Genomic DNA, 14,008 nt, shown 5'->3' with positions numbered 1-14,008 from the left:
TACCACACAAAAGACTTTCATGGAAACTGTACAGTCAAGGAGGAATCCAAGGTAATCTGTATGACTGGATGCAAGATTTTCTCAGTAAAAGGGAATTAACAGTGCTAAGGGGAAATTACTCATCATGGAAAGAAGTGACAAGTGGAGTTCCACAGGGCTCGGTGCTGTCACCAGTTATGTTTTTAGGATATATAAATGACACAGACAGCAACATTGGAAGTGGAAGCTACCTAAATATGTTTGCTGATGATGCAAAAATACAAAGGGATATTACAAACACAGACTCTTACATAGAGCTACAAGAGGAATTAAATAAGCTTCATGAATGGAGCAATAGATGACAGCTGGAATTCTTTATCTATCTATCTATTGCCAGACGCCTTAATCCCGTAAGGGGTGGCCACAAACAAATCGCCTCCATGTCACCCTTTCCCCCGCCATTTTGTAATAACCGATATGAAACTTAACAAATTAATCACTGTCCTGGCCGAGATTTGATCTCAGGTCCTCGCGCTTGATATGTGCGCACGTTACCACTGAGCCAAAGAAAGGATCTCCACTTTGCCTCTAGGCAACGTGGGCTTTTATACATCCCATTACACCCCTCTATTCTCCCCTTGGTGATTAATTTGGTGAGTTTCGAACACACAAGGTAGCATAAGCATCGGAGGGCACCATGGGGAGGCTGCGGACCACACCAAAACAGCCCATCCCCAGGATGAGGGCAGGGACGCTGTCAGCTAACCAAGGACCAACATCAAATTGCCAACCAAGCCCTGCCAAACATCCCACACCGCAGCCAACATATGTAATAACCGATATGAAACTTAACAAATTAATCACTGTCCTGGCCGAGATTCGATCTCGGGTCCTCGTGCTTGATACGCTCGCACGTTACCACTGAGCCAAAGAGAGGACCCCCACTTTACCTCTAGGCAATGCGGGCTTTTATACACCCCATTACAATTTCACTGCCTTGCTCCCAGCTCACACCCCAATCTTTCATATACCTCCCCACTCTATCCCTCCATCTCATCCTTTGCCTGCCCCTCCCTCACCCTCCCTCCATATCACTCACATACAGTACACTCTCCTCATCAGTCTATCACTCTTCATCCTCTCCACATGGCCAAACCACCTCAGTGTGTTTCTCCTAACGCTGCCTATCATATCCACACCCACACCACAATGCTCCTTCACTTCCTTATTTGTCAGTCTATCTCTCCATGTGACTCCACATGCTCCTCTCAAATAACTCATTTCCACTACTGTCACTCTTGACTTCTATCCCTCCAACAAGGTCCAAGCTTCACTTCCATACGTTAGAGTTGGTATCACAATACTGTCATGTAACTTTTTCACTTCCATGCTCACTCCTCTGTTTCTTATCACTGCTTTCAAGGGACCAGCAACCTTTCTTCCTTGTTGTATCCTTTCAAGCACTTCATCCTCCAAACGTCCATCCTTACTTATCACACTACCCAAGTACTTAGATGCACTCACATTTTCCATTTCCTCCCCATCCAGTCTCACTGTACATTCACTGACTTCACTTCTCTCGAAGACCATAACTTTAATCTACCCTACATTCATCATTACCTTCCATTTCATACACACTCTCCCAAACTCATCCAGGAAGCATTGCAGCTTCCCTTCGTCTTCATTTAACAACACGTATATCATCAGCAAACAACAGTACAGGGAGTTTCCAAACACTACCCTCCCTCATTAGGACTGCTCCAACATCTGACCCCATCCATATACAGATTGAACAACCATTGAGACATGACTGTATGCTTTCTTCAGATCCATGAAGGCCGTATACAACTTCGTTTCCCTTCTCGAGAAACTTTTCTAATAAGGATTCATTGTGGACAAATGTCATGTATTAAAACTTGGTAAAAGTGACAGGCTGACAAATGAGGATATAAAGGAGCATTGTGGTGTGGAATACACTGAGGTGTTTTGGCCATGTGGAGAGGATGGAGGGTGAAAGATTGACGAAGAGAGTGTATATGAGTGAGGTGGAGGGGGGGAGAGGGAGGGGGAGGCCGAGGATGAGATGGAGGAACGGGGTGGAGAGGTATATGAGAGAGGGGGGTGTGAGTTGGGAGCAGGGCAGTGAAAAGGCAGGGGACAGGGCGACGTGGAGGCGATTTGTTTGTGGCCACCTCGAACAGGATTGAGGCATCTGGCAATAGGTAGATAGATAGAAAAGTGAAAAGAGACCAGAGTGGGACTAAAAGTTAGGAATTTCAACCCTACACACAACAGAAAAGGAAAAGTATTTTGGAGTGATTATCAGTAACATGCTATCACCAGCTGACCACATAAATGAAAAAGTAAGGAACATGTACACACTGCTTGCTAATATGAGGGTAGCATTAACATATGTAAATGAAGACATGCTGAGAAAGATAATAACATCATTCATCAGACCATCTTTGGAGTATGCATCAGTAGTCTGGAATCTGCATCTCAAAAAATACATATGTAATGAGTCAAAAAGCTGCCTTCCCAGCTCCAAGGCCCGCCTGTAGTACCATTAGTGACTAATGACATAAAAAAATGGTACCTCCTGCTAGGGTGCAAGGAAACATTGTGTCTAGCCACAGTGTACACTTACAAAATTATAAATAGTGTCTCTTTTTTGTCTCAGCAAATGCAAGTTCACATTTCTCCCAAAAATCCAATACCTGTCACTGTATTCAACCCATATAAAAAACACAACTTTATTCACTAATCACTTATGTCAATACCTAGCACTGTATCCAACCCACATAAAAACACTTTCCTGAGTTCACTAATTACATGTGTCTCATAACATACACAAGTCCACTTATCTCCCCAACCCAATACCAACCACTGTATCCAACCCACATAAAAACATTTCCTGGGTTCACTAATTACCAGTACATATGTCTCATAACATACCCAAGTCCATGTATCTCCCAAAGACCCAATACCCACCACTGTATCCAAGCCACATAAAAACACGTTCTTCAGTTCACTAATTACATGTCTCGAAACACACAGGTCCATTTATCTCTTATACTTGTGCAGACTTCCACCTCGTTGGCACACTGCAACAGGTACCCAAACCAGAGTGGTTCCAGGCTCACAGAGGTCGGTGTAACAGGCACCACACTCCACTGGCAGGATCACCACAAAACCGTCTCCCAGAACTGCCATGCCAGAGTCACCACTGGATGCCTCCTCAACTTCCAGACAACTCCTTGTACTCCAGACAATTCCTGCTATGCACGAAAACAGAGCCCTCCAAGCTGTCTGGCCTGTGTTCCCCCCTCCCTTTTGCCACCATCCACGTGTCGCCCCCCAAACAAGAACACTTGTTTTCCTCTCTACCTAGCCAGCGAGCCTACTAGCCATGAAACTCAAACATCATATCTCACCTTCTCACACTCCCTCCCTCAAAAGTTGTGCATGCTGAAATGCACACATTCACCACAACCAATACATTTTGATTCTCCTCCATTTTTCAGCTCATCAACTCTCCGCGAGTTGTGTCGTCTCTGTTACCTCTTTCTCGACTAAGCCAGTATCATTACCTTCTCCGATCCCTGACCTGAGGTCCGAGGTTCCTCCACCTGCACATAACCTGCTGACCTTTCCTGCTCTGTCAGAGGCCACTCCATTCTCCAGTGATGGCTCGTCATCTGCAAAGCCAAACTGCCTCAACACCTCCCATATCTGGCATTTCCACTTCTTCACTCTCATCGACTCCACCTCAGCAATGTCATCCTCCATTCCTCCTCATGGATGCTGGTTACTGCGATGCAGTACTTTATCCCGGCCATGCTCACCCACAGGTCTGATTTTATACATGCCAGTAATTCCATCCAACACCTCCACAATCTCCCACACCTCTGCTGCTAACTTAGGTTGAATCTTGTTTCTCCCTAACTAAATGGTCCCTCAGCGATACCCTCTGTCCCAGATTCAGTGGCTCTGCTCTGCCTTGTTCTCGACGCTTCCAACGATTTCTGTCATGGTACTGCTTGACGTTAGCCTTCGCTGCTTTTCAAGCAGCCTCCTGTGTCTGTTTGAGCTACCTGATCCACTGATGATGGTTGGAAGCAGCATCCTCAGTGCTCCCTGTGAACCTATCTAAGGTCAAATGGGGTTCCATCCCAAACAATAGATAATGGGGGGGAGAATCCCGTGACAACGTGGGGAGTGCTGTTATAAATGGCATTTAGGCTGGACAAGTGCCTGGGCCAATGCTTCCTTTGTTCCCTACCTAGGGTAGCCAACATCCCATGCAGTGTGCGATTGAATCTCTCACAGACCCCATTTCCCTGTGGGTGGTATGGAATAGTCGGAGACTTTGATGCATGATAGTACTTGCACAGTTCTTGCACTGACTGTCCCTCAAAGTTCCTACCATGATCACTGTGCAACACATCCAAACCAGTGGAAAATCTCCCGTCACTGATATCTTTACCATCGTGCTTTTTTGTGGAGAAGGCCAAGGCAAACTTGCTGAACACATCTGTCACCACCAGTACATTTTCCTTCCCATCCTTAGCAGGATCTAACAGGGTGAAGTCACCAGCCAACACTTCCCATGGTTGGTTAGCTTCCACGGTGCCCAGCTTAGTTTTTGCCCGCACACCTTCCTCCTTTCCTATGGCACACACTTTGTACTCTGCTATCTTTACATCCTCATGTAATCCAGGTCATGCAAACCTGTCCTTCACCAATGAAGTTGTCCGAGCAACACCTTGATGACCCCATTCATCATGAGCTGCCTTCAGTACCTCCTTCCTTTGGCACACTGGTAACAACCACCTTCCACATGCTACGATCTGGCATGTTTCCCCGCCAGTAAATCACCCCGTATCTCATATTTAGAGACTTTCTCACTCCCCACAACTGTTTAAATTCTTCTGATTGTAACAGTTCTCTTATTTTTCCACTACTCAATTTTCCAATCATTTGCTTCTACAGCATACCTAGCACTGGGCACGACTTCTGCATATCCCTTATCTGCTCCTCACCAACTTTGTTCCACACCCTCATCACTGCCACTCCTTTCTCAACTGCTGTTTCTGGAACTGTCTCCCATATCTCCCTCACCACCTTTCCTTCATCTTCATTCAATTCCTGAGGTCTCCGAGACAATCCATCGACATTGCCATTCTCCTTCCCGGTCTATACTTCACCACAAAATTAAACCTGCCCAAATCTCCAAACTGTCTACTCTCAACTGCTCCAAATTTGGCGGTCGTCAAATGTGCCAAAAGATTATTGTCAGTCAGCACCACAAACTGTCCTCCCACCAAGTAGGTCTTAAATTGCTTCGTCACTGCCCATTTCAATGCCAACAGCTTCAACTTCCTGGAACTATAATTGCTCATGTTACGTTCCGACTTCTTGAGGCCCCTACTTGCAAAAGCCACAGGATGTAATTTCCCCTCATGCTCCTGAGACAGGACTACTCCCAGTCCTTCAGCACTGGCATCAACCTCCACCACAAACTGCTTGCCATAGTGTCACGTCGAGCCAACAGACAAAGGGTTCAGTTCAGTGCAATTCTTGCAAGAACTGGACCCATTACACCTGCACAACACTTGCATCCAGAAAACATTACACAAACACCTGGACCTGCTCCTTATGCTCCTTCCCCCCACCCACCAACCCCCCTACCAATCCTGCTCCTACATCCTTCACACCTCCACAGCCAAACCCACCGATCCTTCCGACACCATCCAGTCCCCCAACGCCTCCCATTCCAACCCATCCTAATCCACCTCAACCCTTACCTCCATCACAACCTCCTCCTACCCCTTCCCCTCCACCCACACCTCCTCCCCCCCGTGCTGCAGCAGCCAACACACATCGCCCACACAACATAAACATCCTTCAGTTAAAAATAGATGGCATAAACACAAAAAAACAAGAACTCACACAATTCATCAAACAACAGAACATATACATTGCCATCTTACTAGAAACAAAAACTACACAGAGCACAGAAAACACCGACATTTCATAACTTCACCACCATTCGACGAGACCGGGCCGACCACAGTGTAGAGACTCAAACAGTGTGCTCATCTCTGGACCAAAATAAGGTCGGTTTTGCGCAGGTCATCTATGATTGGTGGCCTTGACCCGTGACGTCACTTGGATGGCTGTCTCGCTCACAGGGGCAGGACAACAGTGTGTTTTTACCAGCCATTTGTGATGCATAGCCTGCTTTATTTTATACGTTTCATCAAGTTAAAATATTTTTCACGATGTGCAGTGTGGTTGGGTGTTCAGGGAAGACATCTGATGGCAAGTTTCTGAGACGCTTTCGCATGCCAAATGATAAAATCAACAGGCAAAAGTGGATACATTTGTGTGGACGGAAGGACAAGGTTTCTCCCACTGGCTGTGTCTGTGAAAGGCATTTCAGGTCGCAACAGTAAGCAAAAGATCTGCAAAGCAAGTTGCTGGGGACACCACCACCAATCAGAAAAAGACTGCTAAATTCTGGAGCAGTCCCTGATCAAAATCTGCCTAATAAACAAGGTACGCAGTGAGTGAATAGTTTTATGGTGAAAAATAACTGACAACACTAAGATTAATAATTGTTAGGGGATTTATTTTCAAGTATGAACATCAAATGTTCATGTAAGATGCTTAAAGGATTTTCTTGTCCCTACGCAATGCATTATCACCAAGAACCCAAGGGGTGTGTGTAACAAGCTAAATAAATGAATGTGGATCCAGTCATGACAAACGTACCTCTAGGGCTTTATCAGTGCACCATAACTATATTTTCATTTAACGTACAATTATTTATACAATTTCCATGATGAAATGGTGATAGGTTCATTGTAATATGAGTAAGCGGTTAGGTATAACGAAACAGTTTGTGAATGCAACGAAATATTAATGCTACAGACCTATATATTTGACAATAATTCTTGTAATTACTTTAAATTAATTGACACCCGTGTAAATACCGACTGAAAAAAAAGGAATGTTAGAAAATTAGAGAGAGAGAGAGTATTCCCCTGAGACAAGCATGGTAAATACCCGCAGGTAAAACAGATGCAGCCTCTCTCTCTCTCTCTCACGCATGCATGCAAACATAGCTTTACACACACACACACACACACACACACACACACACACACACACACACACACACACAAACACAAGATATGGAGACAGGACAACACGAGCTAAGCTCAATACCTGTATACTACAAATTGGTAAATACATACTGTACACACACACACACACACACACACACACACACACACACACACAAAGGAGTTAAGTAAACCATTATTTATAATTTTCAAGAAATCCTTGAGTCAAGGTAAACTACCTGATATTTGGAAAAAAGCAAATATTGTCCCCTTATTCAAGAAAGGAAATAGACAAAATCCACTCAACTACCGACCAGTATCACTGACCAGTGTTGTAAGCAAGGTATTAGAAAAACTTATAAGAAAAGCTTGGGTAAATCATCTAGAAGAACACAGTATGATAACAGAAAGACAGTTTGGTTTCAGAAAAGGAAAATCATGTGTTACTAATCTGTTGAGCTACTATGACAGAGTAACAAACACAATACAGGAAAGGGAAGGATGGGTGGACAGTATCTATTTAGATTTCAAGAAAGCTTTTGACACAGTACCACACCAAAGACTTTTATGGAAACTGTACCATCACAGTATGAGAACAGAAAGACAGTTTGGTTTCAGAAAAGGAAAATCATGTGTTACTAATCTGTTGAGCTACTATGACAGAGTAACAAACACAATACAGGAAAGGGAAGGATGGGTGGACAGTATCTATTTAGATTTCAAGAAAGCTTTTGACACAGTACCACACCAAAGACTTCTATGGAAACTGTACTATCAAGGAGGAATTCGAGGCAAACTGTTTTGTTGGATGCAAGACTTTCTCATAAAAAGAGAAATGAGGACAGTACTAAGAGGAAACTACTCATCATGGAAAGAAGTGACTAGTGGAGTACCACAGGGTTCAGTGCTGGCACCAATCATGTTTTTAGTGTATATAAATGATATAAACAGTAACACTGGAAATGAGAGCTATCTGAATATGTTTGCAGATGATGCAAAAATACAAAGGAGAATTACTAACACAGACTCTTGCAAAGAGCTACAAGAAGAATTAAATAAACTTCATGAATGGAGTAGTACATGGCAAATGGAATTCAATGTGGACAATTGTCATGTAATCAAGTTTGGTAAAAGTGGAAAAAGACCTGATTGGGATTATAAGTTTGGAAATAAAACCCTATACACATCAGAAAGAGAGAAAGACCTAGGTGTGATTATCAATAACAGACTATCTCCGGCTGACCACATCAGCGAGAAGGTACGGAACATGTATACACTGCTTGCAAATATGAGAATAGCATTCACATACATAAATGAAGACATGCTAAGAAGGATAATAACATCATTCATTAGACCAACCCTGGAATATGCATCAGTAGTCTGGAGTCCTCATCTCAAAAAGCATATAGACAAGATTGAAAAAGTTCAAAGGGACGCTGCAAGATGGATACCAAGCTTAAGGGACCTAAGCTACGAAGAAAGACTAAATAAACTGAATCTACCAACTTTACAGGAGAGAAGGAAAAGGGGTGACATGATAATGCTATATAAGTGCATATCAGGAAAGGAGAAAATAGACATAAATGATTACTTAACATATGGAGAAGCATCAGCAAGAAGACACTGCAAAAAACTGCATAAGAAGAGAGGTGATAAAGACGTAAGGAAATTCAGTTTCCCAAACAGAGCAATTGATCAAAGGAATGCACTACCGAATGAAATAGTGTGTGCCAATACAATTCACAAATTTAAGGATATGTACGATAAATATGGTTTAACACACGGGACAGTACGTGCTTGACTCATTCCTGTAAAGATACAATTAGGTAAGAACAATTAGGTAAGAACACACACACACACACACACACACACACACACACACACACACACACACACACACACACACACACACACACACACACACAAAGAGCCTAAACTATAAAAAGGGAAATTATCAAGACCTAAAGAAGTATTTCTTAAAAGTTGATTGGGAAAATAAGCTTAGAGGACAAGATTTAAATGCTGTATATAAAAAATTCTGTGAATTTTATGAAATAGGAGTCCAGAAGTACATCCCACAGCACAAAGAAGCAGATAAGAAAATACAGAAATGGTTCAATACAGAATGTAAAAAATAAAGAGAAAGAAGAGATTTGTTGTGGAATAGATACAGAAGACACAATAGTGAAAGGGCGTATAATAATTACAAACAGGCAAGAAACGATTATACAAGAATAAGGAGGGAAGCCCAAAAATAGTTTGAGGAGGATATAATAAATAAAAGTAGTGATCAACCAAAGCTGTTTTACAGCTACATCAGAAGCAAAACTAATGTAAAAGATATAATACAATCCATTACGGACGAGGGAATCACTTATGCACAAGAGAAAGATATTTGTGAAGCACTAAATAAGAATTTCCAATTAGTTTCTACAGAAGAAAAAAATTTTGAGAGGGACTATGTGGAACATGCATGTCCACACATACTACCAGATATACAAATAGCAGAAAAAGTAATACAGGAGGAGTTAAGTAGATTAGACAGAGGAAAAGCAAGTGGTCCTGATGAAATTTCATGTTGGGTACTACGAGAATGTGCAAAGGAGTTAAGTAAACCATTATTTTTAATTTTCAAGAAATCCTTGAGTCAAGGTAAACTACCTGATATTTGGAAAAAAGCAAATATTGTCCCCTTATTCAAGAAAGGAAATAGACAAAATCCACTCAACTACCGACCAGTATCACTGACCAGTGTTGTAAGCAAGGTATTAGAAAAACTTATAAGAAAAGCTTGAGTAAATCATCTAGAAGAACACAGTATGATAACAGAAAGACAGTTTGGTTTCAGAAAAGGAAAATCATGCGTTACTAATCTGTTGAGCTACTATGACAGAGTAACAAACACAATACAGGAAAGGGAAGGATGGGTGGACAGTATATATTTAGATTTCAAGAAAGCTTTTGACACAGTACCACACCAAAGACTTTTATGGAAACTGTACCATCAAGGAGGAATTCGAGGCAAACTGTTTTGTTGGATGCAAGACTTTCTCATAAAAAGAGAAATGAGAACAGTACTAAGAGGAAGCTACTCATCATGGAAAGAAGTTACTAGTGGAGTACCACAGGGTTCAGTGCTGGCACCAATCATCTTTTTAGTGTATATAAATGATATAAACAGTAACACTGGAAATGAGAGCTATCTGAATATGTTTGCAGATGATGCAAAAATACAAAGGAGAATTACTAACACAGACTCTTGTAAAGAGCTACAAGAAGAATTAAATATACTTCATGAATGGAGTAGTACATGGCAAATGGAATTCAATGTGGACAAGTGTCCTGTAATCAAGTTTGGTAAAAGTGGAAAAAGACCTGATTGGGATTATAAATTAGGAAATAAAACCCTATACACATCAGAAAGAGAGAAAGACCTAGGTGTGATTATTAATAACAGACTATCTCCGGCTGACCACATCAGCGAGAAGGTACGGAACATGTATACACTGCTTGCAAATATGAGAATAGCATTCACATACATAAATGAAGACATGCTAAGAAGGATAATAACATCATTCATTAGACCAACCCTGGAATATGCATCAGTAGTCTGGAGTCCTCATCTAAAAAAGCACATAGACAAGATTGAAAAAGTTCAAAGGGCCGCTACAAGATGGATACCAAGCTTAAGGGACCTAAGCTACGAAGAAAGACTAAATAAACTGAATCTACCAACACTACAGGAGAGAAGGAAAAGAGGTGACATGATATTGCTATATAAGTGCATATCAGGGAAGGAGAAAATAGACATAAATGATTACTTAACATATGGAGAAGCATCAGCAAGAGGACACTGCAAAAAACTGCATAAGAAGAGAGGTGATAAAGATGTAAGGAAATTCAGTTTCCCAAACAGAGCAATTGATCAATGGAATGCACTACGGAATGAAATAGTGTGTGCCAAAATAATTCACAAATTTAAGGATATGTACGATAAATATGGTTTAAGACACGGGACAGTACGAGCTTGACTCATTCCTGTAAAGATATAATTAGGTAAGGTAAGAAAATATATATATATATATATATATATATATATATATATATATATATATATATATATATATATATATATCGAGAACTATAAGAGAGTGGGAGGAGGCGGAATGTCACCTGAGACCGTGAGACAGAATCAGTTTCCAAGTGACGTAGACACTAAGAAAAGTAGGAGGAGCCATATTCTGGGGGCGGAGTAAGCTGCGTATGAGCACACTGTTTGAGTCTCTACACTGTGGGGCTGACGGCTGTGGCGGTGGACTCATCACCCTGGTACATAAATCCATCAACTTTGCAGATACCAGTGCATACACAAAGTCACTTCTCCCCCCACATGACGCCACAACAGAAATACAATCAGTTAAAATACCCACTGGTAACAAAGCACACATAACAATCGCCAACACATACATTCCCCCCCAATCGTCCCCCATAGTACCACACAATTATTCCCCACAGATACACCACATCACTAACATACCCAGCATCATCCTGGGTGGTGATTTCAACGCCAAGTCATCACCCTGGCATGTCAACAACCCTGACACAGACAGAGGGCTGGTACTACAATCCCAGACAGATCATCTTTTCATACTGAGCAATCTAGACCAACATACCCATATCCCACACACTTTCTGCTCCCAAAACCTCGCCCCCACTATATCATGGAGAGTGGTCAAAACCCTAGGTTCTGATCACCTCCCAATCATCATCACTACCAAAACCAGAATCACTGCAGCTGGCCACAAACACACATTCACTAATTATAAGAGAGCCAACTGGGAGGCCTTTGTAACTGAAACAGAACAACATTTCGAAACACTAAACAATACACCCATCACAAACATCCAGTGCTGGGCAGGTGCGCAAACACTTGCGCAAAGCACAATTGCGCACCCTTGCGCTCCTGTGATATTGTTTGTGCACTGCGCACCGCACGAGACCGTGCGCAATTTTGCGCTTGCACACATGAAAAGGCAGGTGCGCAAGCACAAACTTAGTTGTGCTTGCACAACTAAATTTGCGCTTGTGCACCTGCCTTGCACACCTGCCCTTTGGATTGCACACTGCGCAATCCAAGGGACACGTGGCCTTCCAGGGGACACGTGGTCTTGGGAGCTTCCCGCATGGCTGGACAATGGATGGGGGAGGCTGGGGCGGGTCGCGAGGGTGGGTTGGTGGGTGGAGGCGGAAGGGATGGGGGTAGTAGCATTTCTTAATATGCTTCAACAGAGATAATGTATTTTTAATATTTTTAAAATTATTAGTAGTAGTTAATAATAATAAATGTACATTATTTATTAAGATTAGCATATGCAATTCCTTACAAAAACCATTAAAACATATTATTTAAATCAAATATCCACAGCCTAATAATTTATTAGGCTGTGGATATTTGATTTAAATACTCTGTTTTCATGATTTTTTATTTTTTGTAACGAATTACATATGCTATTGTATATCTATATTGAATTATTAAATAAATTGTCTTGACAAGACAAGAGAGAGAGATAAAGAGCATTATTCTGAGAGAGAGAGAGAGAGAGAGAGAGAGAGAGATAAAGAGCATTATTATGAGAGAGAAAGAGAGAGAGAGAGAGAGAGAGAGAGAGAGAGAGAGAATAAATACGGGAATGGGAAAGGAGCGTCCCTTTGAGTGTGGAGATAAGGCATAAACTTGGTCCCTCTTCTCTCTCTTATTCTCCATTCCTTCCCTCCTCTCTCTCTTATTCTCCATTCCCTCCCTTCTCTGTCGGAGAGAGAGAGAGAGAGTTGATGATACAGTAATCATGTGATCTTTGTCAATGCCTTGGTAAATATAGGCTGTTTTTCCCGGACAATGACCTACTGTACCTCAGTCACCATGGGTGGTGAGCAGGTTGCTAATTTAGTAATTTATTTAATTATACCAATATATATTTTACAGTAATTCCCTTAAATATATGCAAATGATTTGCGCTAGTGCTTTGCGACATTGCACAAGCTAAATATTAGATTGCGCACTTGCGCAAATTACAAATAATAGAAAATAATAATAATAAATAAAAGTAAGTAAGCAGGTAAGCTGTTTTATTTAAATATCTCAATATTTTTCAGTAATTCACAAAAATATATCCAAATGGTTTGCGCTTGTGCTTTGCGACATTGTGCAAGCTAAATATTTCTCAGATTGCGCTTTTGCGCTTGCGCAAGGTTATGAATTGTGGATTGCGCTTGCACAAGGTCCTTCTTCATTCGTGCTGCCCACCATTGCAAACATCAACACCGCTGTGCACACTTTCAATACAATTATACAAAACGCAGGCAAAAGACACATCCCTAGGGGCAACAGAAAGAGACAACCCCAACTTCACACCAGAAATTCAAGGCTTCATCAGACAACGGAACACTCTGCGACACTCCCCAACACCCCATACACAAGACACTGTACAACAAATACATGAACTCAACACTAATATAAACAATAAAATATCAGAACAGCAAACACTAAACTGGAAAAATTACCTCCAAACACTTGACCACAAAACAAACATCAGCAAACTCTACAAAACACTAAACAGCATCACACTTTCCAACAGCAACACCAGACAATCACACGCTGCCATCACAACAACAGACACCATACCCTCAAACAAACAACAAGCAAACACTCTCATCAATCACTTTACACAAGTCAGCCATCTAAACCCCCATCCCGAAGACCGACGTACCATCCGACGTAACAGACAGTTCCCCACAGACCCAGACTACGCACCTTTCACTTACAACCAGACGAAGCACATCATTAACAACCTCAAGCACTCATATGGCTGTGGACCAGACAACATAAGCAACATTAAACA

Source organism: Coenobita brevimanus, chromosome 76 (assembly GCF_032717465.1).
Source record: "Coenobita brevimanus isolate Jiangsu-jjx chromosome 76, ASM3271746v2, whole genome shotgun sequence".
Lineage (NCBI taxonomy): Eukaryota > Metazoa > Arthropoda > Malacostraca > Decapoda > Coenobitidae > Coenobita > Coenobita brevimanus.
The sequence above is the reverse complement of the archived record's forward strand: the minus strand, read 5'-3'. Positions refer to the sequence as shown.